Here is an 18431-nt window from a genome sequence, read left to right as displayed (position 1 = left end):
GGTTCCCGCGCGGGGAGAGGTCGGGTACTATTGCAGGGTTCCCGCGCGGGGAGAGGTCGGCCTGCGGGAAGTCTCCATGCTCGGGGGTCGGAGGTCGGGTACTATTGCGGGGTTCCCTTCCTGCGCGGGGAGAGGTCGGGTACTATTGCGGGGAGAGGTCGGCCTGCGGGGAGTCCCCGCGCTCGGGGGTTGGAGGTCAGGTACTATTGTGGAGTTCCCACGTGGGTATTGGTCAGGTACTACTGCGGGGTTCCCTTCCCGTGCTGGAGAGGTCGGGTACCATTGCGGGGTTCCCGCGCGGGGAGAGGTCGGCCTGCGGGGAGTCTCCGCTCTCGGGGGTCGGAGGTCGGGTACTATTGCGGGGTTCCCTTCCTGCGCGGGGAGAGGTCGGCCTGCGGGGAGTCTCCGTGCTCGGGGGTCGGAGGTCAGGTACTATTGCGGGGTTCCCTTCCTGCGCGGAGAGAGGTCGGGTACTATTGCGGGGTTCCCTTCCCGCGCGGGGAGAGGTCGGGTACTATTGCGGGTTCCCGCGCGGGGAAGGTCGGGTACTATTGCGGGGTTCCCTTCCCGCGCGCGGAGAGGTCGGGTACTATTGCGGGGTTCCCGTGCGGGGAAGGTCGGGTACTATCGCGGGGAGTCTCCGGTGCATTGCCAGGCGTTGGGTTCTAGCTCCCCAGCTTTTTGCTCACGACAGAGCTCGTCAGAGTCTCAGCGTGGAGCGCGGACGCGATGGAGCGCAACGCATCCCCCGGCCTCACTGTCCTGTCCCCGGGCCTCCGTGTGCGTGTGGCTTTGATTTCAGAGGACCGAGGGTGGCCGGGCCGCTCTCCTCCCGACCTAAGGCCGGTGTCTGCGGGACGACCCGCGGCCGGGGGTCCCAACGCCGCCCGATCCCGGACCTCTGAGAGCCCTCAGCTGTGCGGACTCAAACCTCTGCCGGCCGAAATCAGCCCAGGCGGCTGCCCGGCGCACAGACTCCGGGCGCCCAGAGCGGGGGCGGCAGCAGGCGCCGAGTGACCCGCCTGTCAAGTCCCTTCCTCCCGTGTCCATCTTTTTCTCCTCAGAGCATCCCTTCCCCACGTGCGGCGGCGAGCGTACTGATTGGCTCCCCGCCTCTGCGCGTGTTCTAAATGGCCCCATCTGATTGGGTCGTCTGTCTGTCCACCAGGACCAAGGGCCTGCGATTGGGCCTCTTGGTCACGTGCATGGAGATGGGCGGGCCCACGGTTGGGCGGCCCAGCTTGCACAGTTGGCTCGCGTCGTTTTCTCGCCTATCCGCTCCCGATCCGCGGCTTTGCAAGCCTACGGCAAGACCGGAGCCATCGTGACAGGGGAGGACGCCGGTCCGCGCCCGTCAGCTCCCCGCGGAGGCGCCGACGCCGGCGACGTGGGCGCCGTTTCTGGGGAATGGCGGTCTTGCGCGGGGTAAGATGTCGCGTGCTCGCTCGGGACTGCGCAGGTGGCGGCCGCGTGGACGCCCCTCCCGGGCCTCGCGCTGCCCTCAGCCGGCGGCCCCGACCCTGGTGACGCCTTCCCGGACTGCAGGGCCACCCGGCCTCTGTGCTCCGTGGGACCGAGCCGGCTGTCCCGTCTCCCTCGTGCGCGGCCCGTGGCCGCCGCCCTGTCCCCCTGGCGCATGGCCGCCGCCCTGACCCCTGGCGCATGGCCGTCCTCCTGTCTGACTCGTGCGCGGCCCGTGGCTGCCGCCCTGTCCCCCTGGTGCGTGGCCGCCGTCCTGACTTGTGCGTGGCCATGGCCAATGCCCTGTGCCCCTGGCGCATGGCCGCCGCCCTGTCGCCCTGGCGCATGGCCGCCACCCTGTCCCCCTGGTGCATGGACGCCACCCTGTCTGACTCGTGCGTGGCCGTGGCTCAGGCCTGTTCTGCTGTGGGTGGCCCATGGCCGCTGGCCTGTTTCCTTGTGGGTGGCCCGTGGCCGCCGTCCTGTTCCCCTGGCGCATGGCCGCCGCCCTGTCTGACTTGTGCGCAGCCCGTGGCCGCCGTCCTGTTCCCCGTGCGTGGCCGCGGCTCAGGCCTGTTCTGCTGTGCGTGGCCTGTGCGCCGCCCGAGGGCCTGTGCCGGGCTCAGCTGTGAGTGAGTTGCTGTTGAACACGGGGAGTGGCTGGGGGGAGGAGCCTTTGACTGGGAAGCGTAAGACCAACGCTGGGAGCTCGGCTGTGGGCAGGGTGTTCCCTGGCAAAGGAGCTGAAGGGTGAGTTTGGGGAGACCTGCTTCAGCCCACCCTGGCCGCTGTGAACCCCTGGGGAGGGAACCAGTGGAGGAGAACGCCCTGCCTGTCTCTGCCTCTCTAACAGGTTTTTAGAAAGATAAGTTTATTTTAGTACAAAAACTTTTGAAACCTACATGAAGTTTTTTCACAGTGTACATTTCCTGTGAACTTTTTGAAGACGTCTCTATGCAGGGATTTCAACAACTTTTGCGTAAGATGCACTTATCTTTTAATTCCATTTTCAACAAACTTGTGTTTTAAAAAAGAGACATGTTTATTTCAAGGGTAGAGTTACAGGCAGAGAGACAAGCGGAGATCTCCCATCCGCGCATTCACTCCCCGAATGGCTGCAGTGACCACGGCAGGGCCACGCTGAAGTCAGAGCCAAAGCCAGGAGCCGGGAACGCCACTGGGGTCTCCCGAGTGGGGCAGGGCCAAGCACTCAGGCTATCTGCTGCTGCCTTCCCTGGGCATTCGCAGGGAGCTGGATCAGAAGTGGAGCAGCTGAGACTTGAACCAGTGCCCACATGGGGTGCTGGCATCACAGGCGGTGGCTTAACCTGTTGTGCCACAGCACAGTCGGTTTCTTCCACAAACTTCTGAAACAGCCTCATATGTGTGTGCGTGTGCCTGTGTTGCTTGTGCATGTGTGTGTGCACGTGCCTGTGTTGCTTGTGTATGTGTGTGTGCGTGTGCCTGTGTTGCTTGTGCATGTGTGTGTGCGCGTGCCTGTGTTGCTTGTGTATGTGTGTGTGTGCACCTGTGTGTGCACATGCCTGTGTGTGTGCTTGTGCATGTGTGTGTGTGCATGCACCTGTGTGTGCATGGGCCTGTGTGTGCTTGTGCATGTGTGTGCCTGTGTTGCTTGTGCGTGTGTGTGTGCACGTGCCTGTGTTGCTTGTGCATGTGTGTGTGCGCGTGCCTGTGTTGCTTGTGTATGTGTGTGTGTGCACCTGTGTGTGCACATGCCTGTGTGTGTGCTTGTGCATGTGTGTGTGTGCATGCACCTGTGTGTGCATGGGCCTGTGTGTGCTTGTGCATGTGTGTGCCTGTGTTGCTTGTGCATGTGTGTGTGCACGTGCCTGTGTTGCTTGTGTATGTGTGTGTGCGTGTGCCTGTGTTGCTTGTGCACCTGTGTGTGCGTGCACCTGTGTGTGCACGTGCCTGTGTGTGTGCTTGTGCATGCATGTGCTTGTGCATGTGTGTGCATGGGCCTGTGTGTGTGTGCACCTGTGTGTGCGTGTGCCTGTGTTGCTTGTGCATGTGTGTGTGTGCACCTGTGTGTGCACGTGCCTGTGTGTGTGCTTGTGCATATGTGTGCATGTACCTGTGTGTGTGCACCTGTGTGTGCGTGTGCCTGTGTTGCTTGTGCGTGTATGTGTGCGTGCACCTGTGTGTGCATGTGCCTGTGTGTGCACCTGTGTGTACACGTGCCTGTGTGTGTGCTTGTGCATATGTGTGCATGTACCTGTGTGTGTGCACCTGTGTGTGCGTGTACCTGTGTGTGTGCAGCTGTGTGTGCGTGTGCCTGTGTTGCTTGCGCATGTGTGTGTGTGCACCTGTGTGTGCATGGGCCTGTGTGTGTGCTTGTGCATGCGTGTGCATGTGTGTGCATGGGCCTGTGTGTGTGCGTGCAGTACTCTCGGGCAGCGGTGTCCTCTCCCAGTCCTGCTGGCCACAGAGCAGTCAGATGGGCTCCAGTTTTAGCTCTGTGGTAATCATGGCGAGAATTACATGAGATGCTCCTAGAAGAGCCCCTAGCACACTGCGTGGAGCACCCAGCAGGGCGGAGAGCGCGCGGTAAGCAGCCGGAAGCTGCTTTGTGCCGTGGCGACAGCCCTGACGTGTGCCTGGCACTCGCTCTGCCCCAGGCACTGGGCCCAGTTCCTCACAAGGGTGGCCGAGCTGGCGCTGCAGCCACCTGCCTGGAGGCTCCTGCTGCACCCGAGAGCGGCGAGCTCAGACTCGGGGAGCCGGGAGCTTGCCGAGGCCGCACAGCGAGCGGTGGCAGCCGCCCCGCACAGGTGTTTGTGCGCCCCTGCCACACGTGGGTGTGCCGCGCTCTGCACAGCCGGCAGCAGTGCTGCAGGTAGGAGACGTCAGCAGGCGCTCGGCTGAATGCCCTCATTAGAGGTTTAAGTCAAGCCACAGTGAGCTTTTCTGAAATATTTTGCTGTCATCAAGTTCATTTTCAGAATCAAGTATGAAATGAAACATGTTAGCAGTTCCCAAGTGATTTGATCTCAGAATTCCTCTACGCTTTTTATAATCATTGAGTGTTCCCCAGAATGTTTGTTTCTGTGGTTGAAATCCATTGACCCTGCTGGCCATGTCAGAAATTAAAATAATTTAAATATTATTTTTAACTCATGTAACATAAACCCATTTTAAAAAGATTTTTATTTATTTGAAAGTCAGAGTTACAGAGAGAGAGGGAGAGGCAGAGAGAGAGGTCCTCCATCTGCTGGTTGGCTTCCCACATGTCCGCAATGGCTGGAGCTAGGCCCATCTGAAGCCAGGGGCTTCTTCCAGGTCTCCCATGCAGGTGCAGGGGCCCAAGCACTTGGGCCATCTTCTCTGCTTTCCCAGACCACAGCAGAGAGCTGGATCGGAAGTGGACAGCAGGGACTCAAGCTGATGCCCATCTGGGATGTCGGTACTGCAGGCAGCAGCTTTACCCACTATGCCACAGTGCCGGCCCAATAAACCCATTTGTTTAAAATGATTATTTATTTATTTGAAAGGCAGAGAGAGGGCCTCCATCCTGGTTCACTCCCCAGTTGGCTGCAGCAGCTGGAGCTGGGCTGACCCGAAGCCAGGAGCTTCCTCCGGGTCTCCCACGTGGGTGCAGGCCCAAGCACTCACAGCATACCCTGCTGCCCTCCTGGCGCATTAGCAGGGGGCTGGATCAGAAGTGCAGCAGCTGGGACTTGAACCAGTGCCAATATGGGATGCTAGCATCGCAGGTGGCGGCTTTACTCACTCTGCCCAGTGCCGGCTCCAGTCAACCCATGTTTATGGTCACATAATGGATATATATTTTCTCGATAATAACTGAATTTCCTCCAAGCAAAAACCATGGAGAGACAGGTGTCATTGTTTTACGTTTATGGAAATTCTGTTCCTGTCTGGCTTGGTGGAGAGTTGAGTTCTCATTCTTTTGCTTTCAGCCTGTTGCATGCTTGTTTTGGGCGAAGGGGGAGAACCCAGGCGGGAAGGAGGTGTGTTTCCCAGCATCCGCACGCTGGATCCTGTCCCTGGACTCCGGGGTGGGCCCTGAGCTTGGTTGTCCTGTGGGACCGACAGCCAAGGAGTGACAGGGGGCAGCCCTGCCCCGTCCTGGCAGTGCTGGGGGTGGGGTGGGGACACCACGTGGGCTGGATCGGCGGTGTTTCCAAGGCATAGTCCGGGGCTGTGTCCTCCCCCGTAGACGCGCACTCTGGGCTCCAGCCTGTCTGCCTTGAGCTCTGCACATGATCCAAACACGGAGACAGACTCCTGTTCAGTCTGCACGTCTCGCTGGGATGTCAGCCGTGTGTGGCTGCAAACCCAGGGAGGCTGCAGGAGCTGTCCTGGCTTGGCTGGCTCGAGCTGACCGGTTTCTGGTTTCCTTTCTGCCTTTGCTGTCCGGTGGTGGACGACCCAGAGGGACAAGTCCAGCCACCAGGCTCCCGTGTCTCCTGCTGGAGTTTGCGCTGCACAGGGTGAGGGGGGCATCTTCCAGGGAGTTTATTCAGTGATCCGAGGCGGCAGGGGAGGGGCTGTAAGAAGCAGACAGGATTTGTGTGGGGAACTTGGTGAGAGGGGAGGAAGGCGGGCACAGGCACACTCTGCACTTCGTCAGAGAGAAGGGGCTGGTGCTGAGAGGACGGGTGGGGGTGGTGGCCCTGGCTCAGGCTCTCCCTGTTGGAGGAGCCTTTCTCTTTTTTTAATGTTTTTTTTTTTTTTTTCAGAAAAACAGTATTTATTTATTAAAGGCAGAGAGAGAGAGAGAGAGATCTTCCATCCGCTGGTTCACTCCCCTAATGGCTACAATGGCCAGGGCTGGGCCAGGCCAGAGCTAGGAGCCAGGAGCTTCGTTTGGGTGCCCCGCATGGGTGCAGGGCCCAGGTCCTTGGGCCATCCTCTGCTGCTTTCCCAGGTGCATTAGCAGGGACCTGGAACAGAAGCGGAGCAGGTGGGACTTGAACCAGTGCTGTTGTGGGGCACGTGTGTCCCAAGCAGCAGCTTCACCTGCTGTGCCCAGCGTTGGCTCCCGCCTTATTCCTGCACGCCCACCTGGGTCTCCGTGTCCGCGTGTGGCTCCTTTCACAGGGGTGGGGCCGGTGTGCCCCTGTGTCGCACCCCTGCTTCTGGAGTTGAGCCTTTCCTACTGCGCCTGTCTGCTGATGTGTCAGTGTTGGGTGGGTTTCCTGTGAGCACTGAAATGGGCGTAGCACTGACTGGGAGGTGGGTGTCGCCTCGCCCCATTAGGTCCCCTGAGGTGGCAGCGCTGAGTGCAGGATCCAGTTTTGCTGACTCAGAGACCCTCTTGGTCCCAGCGCCCCGGCATGGTCCCAGTGCCCCGTCCTTGGAGGAATCCAGTGCTTGGTCTCGTCACGGCTTCGTCTGCAGGGCACATGAGTGGCAGGGGCAGCCAGCACGGCGCCGCAGAGTGGGTGACGCTGGCACTGTGCTTAGGGAGCCTGGGTGCTGGTGTGTCAGGGACAGAAGACGCTCCTGTGACTAAGCAGAGAAACCGAGTTTGATTTCGTGCCAGAGAGCGAGACCCTGGGCAGGGTGGTAGCTGAGGAGAGAGTGACAGATGTGGGCAAACCATGGAAATCTCACGGAGGAGGGCGGTTCTGGGATTTGGCCTTCTCCCCCCCCCCCCCCCCGATGCCTCCTGGAAATACAACCTTTGAAAATAACAAAAAGGAAAAAGTTGTGAGGGCTCCTCACCTGCGTGTGTGACTGACGGCTCGCTGGCGCGGCGCTGGGGGCGCGCCCTGTGCTCTGGCTGGGCGCGGCTGGGACCCATGTGGCGTCCATCTGCCGTCTGAGTGTACAGAACGCTGCCCTTCACACGAGCTGTGATGCCTGATGCCGTCACCCGCGAAGTCTTGGGTTTCCTAGACGTGAGTGAGACTGAGCAGATGGTGTTCGGGACACACGCGTGTTTTCTCTCGGTTCTCTACCTGCGCGTTCTTGCAGGTTGCTGCTGGGTGGTGGAGCACACACACGGTCCTCTCACCTTGTGTCTGTCTGCAGCGAGCCAGTCCTGGGTGTTCCCTCTCTTCCGTTTGTCCTTCAGCACCACTTTTGGCATCTTTTCACTGAAGTCAGTGACAGGTGCAGGGGAGGAGAATTCTGTTTCCCTTACCCAGCGCGAGATTCACACGGAAGGGACTTGCCACAGGAGAGTAGGAGAGTAACACGCAGGTCCATCCCGTGCACGTGCAGGTGACGGACAGCTCCAGAGCAGGAAGCCACGTCTACGCCAGGCTGGACACGCAGCGGCAGGGCCCGGGGGGCACGGGGGCTCAGCTGGGGTGCATGCTCGCTGCTCCCCACACGCTGTATCTTCCTGGCAGGGGTGTCTCTCCTCCTGTCCCCCAGGGCCTTCTCAGTTGCACTGTGGGGGACTGTGGGGAGCAACTCAGACTAGACTGTTACTCGAATTAAGACTTATTCTATGTATCTGCTCTCCCACAATATGGCGCTGGGAGAGGAGGAAACAGCTTCTACACAGCTGCCTCCAGTTCAGCCAATAAACAGCAGGACCTGCTCCTGATTGGAGGAGAGCAGCGTACTCGGCGTGTGGGTAGCAGAGTTGGGATTGGTGGAAGAGGACTATAAAGGAGGAGAGAGACAACATGCACCGGGAACATCTATCAGAAGGAACACCTGTGCAGCCCCCAGAGAGCCGGCCGGCGCGGTGTGCCGCTCCCCCGCGGAAGTGGGGAAAGTGGCAGGGGGAACCGCCCTTCCACGGAGGTGGAAGGGACGGTAGCCAACCCGGGAAGAACCAGCAGCAAACCCGGGGAGGGCCGAGCAGACGAAAGAACAGCGCAGGGTCCTGTGTCATTCCTCCACGAAGAGGGGGAGCAACAGGGGACCCTCCTGCTTCTGCTGTTTCCTCAGTGCTGAGGGCTGTATTTTGGGGTCTGGAACCCCATCACAGTCAAACCCTTCACCCTCTGATATTTTGGGGTCTTCCCCGGTTCTCTTAGAGGCCTCACGGTCGCTGGTGTTGGTCCCACCTGGAGTTTGCTCCCGTGCAGGGTGGTGGTTGTGTTGCTCTAGACCTCGCTTGCAGGGCGCCTTTCCCTCCCGTCTGTGGGTCCTCGTCTCTGTGGCCCCTCCTCCTTGTTCTCACTATTTGTTATTTTTCTGTTTCTGAGCCAACACTGTGCTGTTGACCACTGGTCTTTGTCAACTGTGCTTTGCCGTCTTACACTGTTAATTCATTTTTAAAAATGCCTTTGTCCTCTGTTTCTTCTAACAGTCTTGAGGTTAGCTTGTCCGGTTCCTTCACTGCCCTTGGTACTGTGCTCGGGTTACACCGAGCCGCGTGGCTTGGGTGAGGAGTAGAGCCTTGCTGGCGTTGCAGGTCCCGCTCCGTCTTCTGCATCGGCCACATCTGCCTCCTGGCTTCTGGGGGTCCCCAGTTTCTCCGCAGGGCGCTGGGTGCACAGGTGGCCCTGGGGCAGGCTCCTCCCTGCCCTTCCTTGTGCCCCTCTTCTTGCTGAGAGCTGATGGTGGACAGCCACCAGCCTGGGTCAGTGGCTCTGTCCCCCGGAAGAGCAGGCAGAGCACCTCGGGGACGTCGGGAGCACTGAGCAGAGAGAGAGGCCGCCAGCCCGGGCCTTCCGGGGAAATGGCAGTTTGCACTGGGATGGGGTGGCCTGCACGCAGCATGTGGGACCAGGAGCAGGGGGTGCTGCTGAGGGAGGATGGCGTGTGGGACCAGGAGCAGGGGGAGCTGCTGAGGGAGGATGGCGTGCATGCGGGACCAGGAGCAGGGGGTGCTGCTGAGGGAGGATGGCGTGCGGGACCAGGAGCAGGGGGCGCTGCTGAGGGAGGATGGCGTGTGGGACCAGGAGCAGGGGGAGCTGCTGAGGGAGGATGGCGTGCATGCGGGACCAGGAGCAGGGGGAGCTGCTGGAGGGAGGATGGCGTGTGGGACCAGGAGCAGGGGGTGCTGCTGAGGGAGGATGGCGTGCATGCGGGACCAGGAGCAGGGGGAGCTGCTGAGGGAGGATGGCGTGCATGCGGGACCAGGAGCAGGGGGAGCTGCTGAGGGAGGATGGCGTGCGGGTGGGTGAGCGTGTGTGTGGGAGGATGTGTCTGTGGCATGTGAGAAAGTGCAGACTCGTGTGTCTCAGGTCCACTTGTGTATCTCTGGTCTACGTGTATGTGTGTGGTCTGTGTATGTGTGGTTCATGTGTGTGTGGTCTGTGTGTATGTGTGGTTCATGTGTGTGTGCTCTGTGTATGTGTGGTTCATGTGTGTGTGCTCTGTGTGCATGTGTGGTTCATGTGTGTGGTCTCTGTGTGTGGTTCATGTATGTATGTGTGTGGTCTGTGTGGTTCATGTGTGTGTCTCTGTGTGTATGTGTGGTTCATGTGTGTCTGGTCTGTGTATGCGTTGTTTACATGTGTGTGGTCTGTGTGCATGTGTGGTTCATGTGTGTGTGGTCTGTGTGTATGTGTGGTTCATGTGTGTGTTGTCTGTGTATGTGTGGCTCATGTGTGTATGTGTGTGGTTCATGTGTGAGTGGTCTATGTGTGCATGGTCTGTGTGTGTATGTGTGGTCTGTGTGTGTATGGTTCATATGTGTGTGTGGTCTGTGTATGTAAGTATGGGTCATGCGTGTGTGTATGTGTGGTTCATGTGTGTGTGGTCTGTATGTGTGGTTCGTGTGTGGTCTGTGTGCATGTGTGGTTCATGTGTGTGTGGTCTGTGTGTATGTGTGGTTCATGTGTGTATGGTCTGTGTATGTGTGGTCTGTGTGTGTATGGTTCATATGTGTGTATGATCTGTGTGTATAAGTATGGGTCGTGTGTGTGTATGTGTGGTTCGTGTGTGTGTGTGGTCTGTGTGTGGTTTGTGTGTGGTCTGTGTGTGTATGTGTGGTTCATGTGTGTGTGTGGTCTGTGTGTATGTGTGGTTCATGTGTGTATTCTCTGTATGTGTGGTCTCTGTGTATGGTCTGTGTGCATGTATGTGTAGTGTGTGTAGTCTGTGTGTGTGTGGTCTGTGTTTGCATCTGTGGTCTGTGTGGTCTGTGTGTGTGTGTGTATGGTCTGGGTGTGTGGTCTGTACATGTGTGTATGCCTGGTCTGCGTACCTGTGTCTGGTCTGTGTGGTCTGTGTGTGTGTGTGTGTATGGCCTGTGTGTGTGTGGTTTGTACATGTGTGTATGCCTGGTCTATGCACCTGTGTCTGGTCTGTGTATATGTGTGTATGGCCTGTGCATGTGTGGTCTGTACATGTGTGTATGCATTGTCTGCACACCTGTGTCTGGTCTGTGTGTGTGTGTTTGTATGGCCTGTGAGTGTGTGGTATGCCTGGTCTTCGCATGTTTGTCTGGTTCGTGTGGTCTGTGTATGTGTGTATGTAGTAAGGTCTGTTGTGTGTGATCTGTACATGTGTGTATGTCTTCTGGTCTGTGTACGTTTGGTCTATGTGATCTGTGTGGTCTCTGTCTATATTGTGTGTGGTCTGTACATGGTGTATGTCTAGTCTGTTGGATCTGTGTATGTGTGTATGGCCTGTACTGTGTGGTCTGTACATGTGTGTATGCCTTGTCTGTGCACGTGTGTCTGGTCTGTGTAAGTCTCTGTGTCTATGTTGTGTGTGGTCTGTACATGGTGTATGTCTGGTCTGTGTGATTGTGTGTGTATGTGTGTATGGCCTGTACTGTGTGGTCTGTACATGTGTGTATGGTCTGTGTGATCTGTGTGTGTGTATGTGTGTGTGGCCTGTGTGTGTGTGGCCTGTACATGTGTGTATGTCTGGTCTGTGTGATTGTGTGTATATGGCCTGTGCGTGTGTGGTCTATACATGTGTGTATGCCTGGTCTGTGCACATGTGTGTGGCCTGTGCGTGTGTGGTCTGTACATGTGTGTATGTCTGGTCTGTGTGCATGTGTCTGGTCTGTGCAAGTCTCTGTGTGGGATAGCAGTTCTGTCTTGCTGGTGCCCCCTGCCTTCTCTCACCTGTCAGATCAGGTGCCCCGTTCCCCATGAACACAGCCCAGAGTCCCCGTCCTCTGAGGGAGATGTCTTGGCTATTGGACAACTGAGGACTCGGGCCGGCATTGTGGTGCGGCAGGTGAGGCCTCTGCTGTGACAGCGGGTCCCCTATTTCTGGCACGTTCTGCTGGTTTCCTCCAGAGTTGGGAATGTGGCACACTCACCCTGTGCCGTCACCCGTGGGTGCTGGGTGAGCCTTCTGCTTCCAGGACCTTCGTGCCGCTGTGGGCTGGGGGCCATGGGTGCTGCATGGCTGCTTTTACTCCGGGAATCCTGTGGTGCAGTTGCGGCTCTGGGCATGGTGGAGACAACATCTGGACGTGCATGAGCTCCAAGGCCACCGCCCTTCATGGACGTGAAATGTCATCTGGTCTCTTGATTCAGAAAGCGCTCAGGAAAACGCCTCCAAAGTCTGTGCTCCCGCAGGTTTGCGGGGTTCGTTCCAGCCCCCACGGCCACCTCTGAGGGATCGGGAGCAACCCTGGTGTTGTGTCTGGGAGAAATGCGTCCCCAGGCCACAGGGTGGGGACCCTGCCCTTGGGGCCGCGCCCTGTCCTGACACTGCTGCGGTGGGGTTGGGTTGGTCTGGCAGTCTGTAGGCACCTTCCCACTGGGCGCTCCGATTGCAGAGAAGAAAGCAAACCTGCCCCGCCGAGGGCTGCGGTGTGCCTGTCCCTGACTCCCCCCCCCCCCCCAGGCTGCAGTGTGCTGTGTCCCTGACTCCCCCCCACCCCGAGGCTGCAGTGTGCTGTGTCCCTGACTCCCCCCAGGGCTGCAGTGTGCTGTGTCCCTGACTCCCCTCCCCCCGAGGCTGCAGTGTGCTGTGTCCCTGACTCCCCCTCCCCCCAGGGCTGCAGTGTGCTGTGTCCCTGACTCCCCCCCCCCCCCCAGGGCTGCAGCGTGCTGTGCCCCTGACTCCCCCCCAGGGCTGCAGTGTGCTGTGTCCCTGACTCCCCACCACCCCGAGGCTGCAGTGTGCTGTGTCCCTGACTCCCCCCAGGGCTGCAGTGTGCTGTGTCCCTGACTCCCCCCCCCCCAGGGCTGCAGTGTGCTGTGCCCCTGACTCCCCCCCAGGGCTGCAGTGTGCTGTGTCCCTGACTCCCCTCCCCCCGAGGCTGCAGTGTGCTGTGTCCCTGACGCCCCCCCAGGGCTGCAGTGTGCTGTGTCCCTGACTCCCCCCCAGGGCTGTGGAGTGCCTGTCCTTGACTCCCCCCCCCCCCCCGCCCAGGGCTGCGGTGTGCCTGTCCCTGACTCCCCCCCAGGGCTGCAGTGTGCTGTTCCCCTTACTCCCCTCCCCCCAAGGCTGCAGTGTGCTGTGCCCCTGACTCCCCCCCCCCAGGGCTGCAGTGTGCTGTGTCCCTGACTCCCCCCCCCCCCAGGGCTGTGGTGTGCCTGTCCCTGACTCCCCCCCCCCCAGGGCTGTGGTGTGCCTGTCCCTGACTCCCCCTCCACCCCCGGGCTGTGGTGTGCCTGTCCCAGAATGCCCAGGATGTGGGATCCGGGTGTCCTTTTCTGGGGTGTCCTTATTTCTTGGCTGGGGTTGTGACAGGGCCCACCGCCTTCACAGCACTGCAGGAGGGTGAAGAGGAAGGAATTGAACTGCTGTGTGCCACAGACACTGGTGGGCTTGGGGGTGCTTGGCTTCACCTGCAGTGAGCGCTCACTCCAAGTCTCTCTATCTGTGGAGGGCAAGCAGCTGTCCTCCCAGGCTCTCCGAGGACAGCAGGGCCCATTCTGCTGCTGCCACCTTGTCCTGGCCTCAGCGCCAGGCGAACTTGGTGTTGCTAAGGCCCTGTCTTTGTGTTACTTAGAAAACATATTAGCTGGGGCAGTGCTGGCCGCTTGGGAGTGTGCTCAGCTGGGGTCACCCTGGCAGCCTCTCTGTCCTGGGTGGCCCTGCCCCGCCCTCCCTTTGCCTCTTTCGACTTCACGCTGGCTTTGGTCCCCAGCCGGAGGCCCACGGGATGCGCCCCTGGGCCGGGCAGTGTGGATCCAGGGCGTCCCGCGGGTCAACTGAAGCACACAGTGGCCGTGCACAGACCTCAGGGGATGGCATTCGCTGGGGCTCCTCGGAGCTCCTGAGCCCTGAGGGGGAGGGGTCCACCCTGGGGAGCCCGTCTGCCCCCTAGGAGACGCGGGGAGTCTGGATGGAAGAGACCCTGCATCTGTCCACAACAGGGAACTCTGAGCCAGCCAGGCTGTAGCACCCACGCCCTCGGTCCATCAGGCAAGATGGACGTTTTCCCACCATGCTGGGCCTCATCGGGGCAGCTGTGCCTGTGGGGTGGGGGAGGGAGCCTCTGTCTCGTTTCTGTGTAGTGGTGGTGGTGGGGAGTCCCTCCCACAGTTTGGCTGCTGCACAGGTGGTGGGCAGCGAACCCCATTAGTTTGGGGGTAGCCCCTGGAGCCCATTCCTCGTCCCCTCCACGTGCCGCGGCTGCCCTGGCGGCAGTACGTGGCCAGCTCCGTCCCTCGGAGGCTCAGGTTGGCCCCAGTCCAGCTGGGCAAGTGCCCCAGGAGGATGCCGAGTTGAGTTCTCTTCCCTGCCAAAGGACCTGGCGGCGTCTGCACCCCATGGGGAGGTGAGGGCGCCCTTGCCTCTGCTGTTGAGGAGCCAATTCCAGCTCACCACATTGACCATGCACTTGAGCCCGGCGCTGCTGTCATCATCCAATTATGCCCAGGACGCAGTAGGAAGAACACAGACACTGCGCAGGCAGGAGGGGCCGCTGGGGCTGCGGCCTCCCTGGCCACCCGCTCACTGCCCCTGGCCAGTGGCCAGGCCCTACTTGGGGAGAGCGTTCGATCTCGGTCATCCCTATGCTGAAACACGTGCCCTGGTGATGGGGTCGGCAGCCACTCTGGCTCCAGGGCAGCTCTGAGCCAGTCAGGCCCCCGGGGCGGCTGAAGGATAGTGTGTCTTGTGGGAGCACGTGCCAGAGGCCCAGGGCGGCTGAAGGGGGATGTGTCTTGGTGGGGGGGTCGTGTGCCTGAGCAGCACGGCTGGGTGTGCCTCCCAAGGTCGCTGATGTCTCCGAAGGCCGACATCTCCAGGGAGTGACTCTGCTCCTCCAGGAAAGGAGAGGAACTGGTGGTAGTGGGGAGGGGCCCGCAGGGCAGCACCGCAGAGAGCCCCACACGTGTGGCCATGCGTCTCCGTGTCATCGGTCACCGTCAGCACGCGTGAGGCTGTCCTCACGGAAGAAAATGGAGCCCCGGCAGCACGGGCCCCTGAGCTTTGTCCTGAGCCTGCAGCTGTGACAGCCGCCTCGTGCCCTGGACTTCCTGAAGGGATGGCCAGCCAGTGTCCTCCCCCAGCCGAGGCATGGCCTGCCCTTGTCCGAGCTTCTGTTCTCACCCTTCCTGCTCCCACCTCGCCCCCTCCCCCGCCTCCAGACCCTCTCTGGTCCGCTCTGCTCACCTGTCAAGCCCACGCGTCGAGATCCACTTCCTGCCTTGAGCCCTCCCCCAGCCTCAGGCGCGTCTCATCGCTTGCTGTTCTTCAGCAGGAAGTTGCTGTAGTCCCGTCTCTTGGATCACCATAGCCTCTCCCAGGTGCCTCCCGGCCTGGGTGCCCTCAGGGTCCCCGGCTGTGTCCTGGGGGTCAGGACTCCACATGGTGACCCAGCAAAGGCTCGGTGACAGCTGGTTGTGGGCAGGTGTGGCAGCCCCATCACTGCCAGGACTGGGGCTGGGGCCTGCCAGCGAAGGCATGGACGTGGGGACTCTGGGTGCCCTGGACCTCCCTGTGGTCAGCAGCACCCAGCTGTGTGGCTGGGCGTTTGAAGAAGAGATCCTGTCTCTGGAGAGAAACACATGATCCCAGAGAGAATCCACGAGAGCTGTAATTGGCACCGACTGTGCGAGTTACCTCCCCAGAGGACGAGGACTGGGAAGGGAGTCGTGGCAGGGAGAGCTGGTGGTGGGGGGCTCCGGAGGGCGGCTGGACTCAGTTCAGCCCCTGGGCATGTGTGGAGACAGACACATGAGCCCTTCGCTGACCTTGAGGTCCACCAGGGAGTACCCGCATGGCTTGTGGGGGGGGGGGGCAGGTTAGGACAAAGGTGAATGGCTCCTCCCCCTTCCTGAGTCCTGCCCGTGAGTTTTCGCCTGGACCATCTCTGCCACCATGTCTGTTGGTAAAGGTTCTTATTTTGTAAGCGATAGAAATCAAATCTGGCTAATAGAAACAGAAAAGTGCTTTTACTTTGGACTGACTCAAATGGAGAAACCCAGAACCAAGTTCTGAAAGACCGGAGCCAGCCAAGGTTCGGAGCTGGGAGTGAGCGGAAGTTGCGTCCTGGCTGGTCTCGGAAGAGAAACAAACCTCCTCCCACCGGGAGCACCTGTTTCAGATGAGCTGCAGCCTCAGGGTCGGGGCAGAGCTGGTGGGCACAGCAAGACCAGTGTCCACCCTGCCAGGCAGAGGAGCCGCTTGCTGGCTGGCCTGGGTTACCTGAGCCCCAGGACTGGACAGGGGGAGGAGTGGGAAGGCATGGGGACAGGGGCAGGGCTGGAGGGAGCAAATTCCATGGGAGACCAGTTAGCTCCCTGCCTGGGGCTCGGGGAGGGGCCAGGCTGGAGGAGATGAGGAGGCCTTGGGGGAGGGGAGTGGACCATGGGAAATGGGTGAAATTATACACGGAGGAGTGGGCGTTTGGCCTAGCAGTTAAGATGCTGGTTGGGGCACCCCAGTTCCATGTGGCGGTGTCTGGGCTTGATCCCTGCCTTGGCTCCTCACCCCGCTTTCCTGCCCATGCATGCCCTGGGGGCAGGGGTGATGGCTCAGTTAATTGTAGGAGACCTGGACTGCGATCCCAGCTCCCAGCTTTGGCCCGGGCCGGCCCTGACCCTGCAGCCATTTGGGAAGTGAACCCGTGGATGGGAGTGTTCTCTGTTTGCTCTCTTTCTCGGTGTCTCTTCCTCTGCTTTTCTGCGTCTCAGATAAATCATAATGGTGAAGATTACGTGAGGAAAGCAGAACAGAAGTTCACGTCTCGTGGCCAGGGACAGGGGACGGCAAGGGGCACAGGCCAAGGTCAGCACTGCCGGGTGCCTCAGAGAGGTCGGGGCGTCCCCTGCCGTGGGGTAGAACGGCAGCTTCCCAGCCACAGCACCGAGAGCCGTGCCAGGCCAGCCATGTGCACTGCTGCAGACCGTGGCTTGCTCCAGGCCGCCGTGGCCACAGCTGCGGCAGGAGGACTCGGCGCCCCGAATCCCTGAAGAAATGTATGGCGGATATGGCAACCTTTGCGTGGTCGCTTACTCCTGTCTTGTTCTCTGCTGAATAGATAGATAAGGATCGCGGCCACCAGCACCCTTGCAGCCGAGTGCAGTCATTGGCTGCTGCGCCGGCCTGGCCACCTCTGCCCGAGCCACAGTTGGGTGGGTGGGGGGCTCCTCCATGTAGAGAAGGAGCACAAAAGCCCCGTGGTGGGTTCAGCCATCTTGGCATTGTCATTTGAGGTTTTCTTTAATTAAAAGTCTGCCTTGGAGTGTGTCAAGTACTCCCCTGTTTCTGCCATTCTTCTTATCTCTATGGCAACGAAAACATTTCAGCGTTTACATGGACATAGTCTTCCTGGCTCACGCACTGTCTGAACCACGTGTGTGTGTGTGTGTGTGCGGGGCAGGAATGGCAGCTGCTGCTCCTGCTGGCGAAGATGGGGAGTTGCCACGACAACCACGGGGCCTGCCGCCGCCCTCTCTGTCAGCACCAGGTCGGGGCTTCGGGTGGATCCGCCGGCGTGTTTTTGTGGCCTTCCCCGTGTGTGTGTGTGTGAAGCACCTGTCTTATTAAGATGGCTGCACCATCCTCTCAGGCATGCTCACCTGCCAGGTGAGGCTGGCGGGAGGCCCGGGAGGTGTGGACGCTGGTGGCACTGCCCTGCATGGCTGGCAGGCAGGGCCCCAGGCCTCGTTCCTCATGTTGGGCAAGGCACGCCGGCAGGCGGACTTTGTGTTTTCAAACTTCCCCTCTCCCGCTCTCGTCTTCCCAGGCTTGCCATCTGGGACCTGTGGCTGGGCAGGTGCATGTCCCAACCTGCATGTCCTCTGGGCCCAGTGCTGTGGGCCTCTCTGTGTCTGTGGGCTGGGAGCCCGTTCCAGCAGCTCCACCTGCAGGATGCTCTGTGAGGTGGCCTCGGCCTTGTGGCCTGTCTGCCCCTGGCTCCCCTGTGAGAGCCAACGGTGACTTCCCTCCAAAGTGACCGCCATGGAACAGGTGCAGGACACAGGGAAGGGCGGGTCTTCCTGTCCCTGTGCAGGAGGAATCCGAGGCCATTGCTCGCTTGTGACGCTTGGCTTCCAAGGTTGGGGATTACATTTGCAAGTTAACTGCACGTGTCGGGGTTCAGAGGGAGGCACGCAGGCCTGTGCACCAATCCAATCTGAAGTCATCACCACTGAGAAACGAGGCTAATTGGCAGGTGTCTCAGGGAAGTGAATGGACAAACAGCGCCTTGAACGAGGCCTGGGGTCCAGCCTGCCTTACTTAGTGCTGGGGTGAGGTGAGGTAGCCAGACAGGACTGCCCGTGAGTGCCACGTCTGGGGTCCCGCTGCCAGGAGGGGCAGCCAGGCGCAGGCAGTGAGGTCTCCAGGACTCCACAGCGAGCACAAAGGGTCTGGAGACCCGGGGTCAGGGCTGGTCTCGTGTCGGGCAGTGTGAGCAGCTGGCACCAACAGGCAGGATGGAGCTGCCCTCGGAGGGCAGAGGGACGGAAGGCAGGAAGGAGGAGACTCCCAGCAGGCGGCACCGAGGGTTCCCACCCCTTCTCCCTGGGAGGGGCCCATCGTGGGCTGAACCCCAAGGTTCAGAAGTTTGTGCAGCAGAGTAAACGTTTGATTCCGTTGTCCATGGACTTTTGAAGTGCCGTGTGTGAGCTCAGCTTTCTCACACATGAGCGTGGTTTGCCCTTATTTCTTGACTCGCTGGTCCACAGCGCATCACACCCCTTGTGAGT

General features: G+C 60.0%; 1 long non-coding RNA gene across 1 annotated transcript in view; it reads left to right on the top strand.

Moving 5' to 3' along the window:
* The first annotated feature begins 592 nt into the window (after positions 1 to 592).
* LOC138843746 (uncharacterized) overlaps positions 593 to 18431 on the top strand; it is a 139154-nt gene continuing 121315 nt past the window's right edge. The window contains exon 1 of the long non-coding RNA XR_011378696.1: positions 593 to 1425. This is a non-coding gene — a long non-coding RNA (uncharacterized lncRNA). The remainder of the gene's footprint in view (positions 1426 to 18431) is intronic.

Source organism: Oryctolagus cuniculus, chromosome 9, assembly GCF_964237555.1.
Source record: "Oryctolagus cuniculus chromosome 9, mOryCun1.1, whole genome shotgun sequence".
NCBI lineage: Eukaryota > Metazoa > Chordata > Mammalia > Lagomorpha > Leporidae > Oryctolagus > Oryctolagus cuniculus.
The sequence above is the reverse complement of the archived record's forward strand: the minus strand, read 5'-3'. Positions and strand labels throughout refer to the sequence as shown.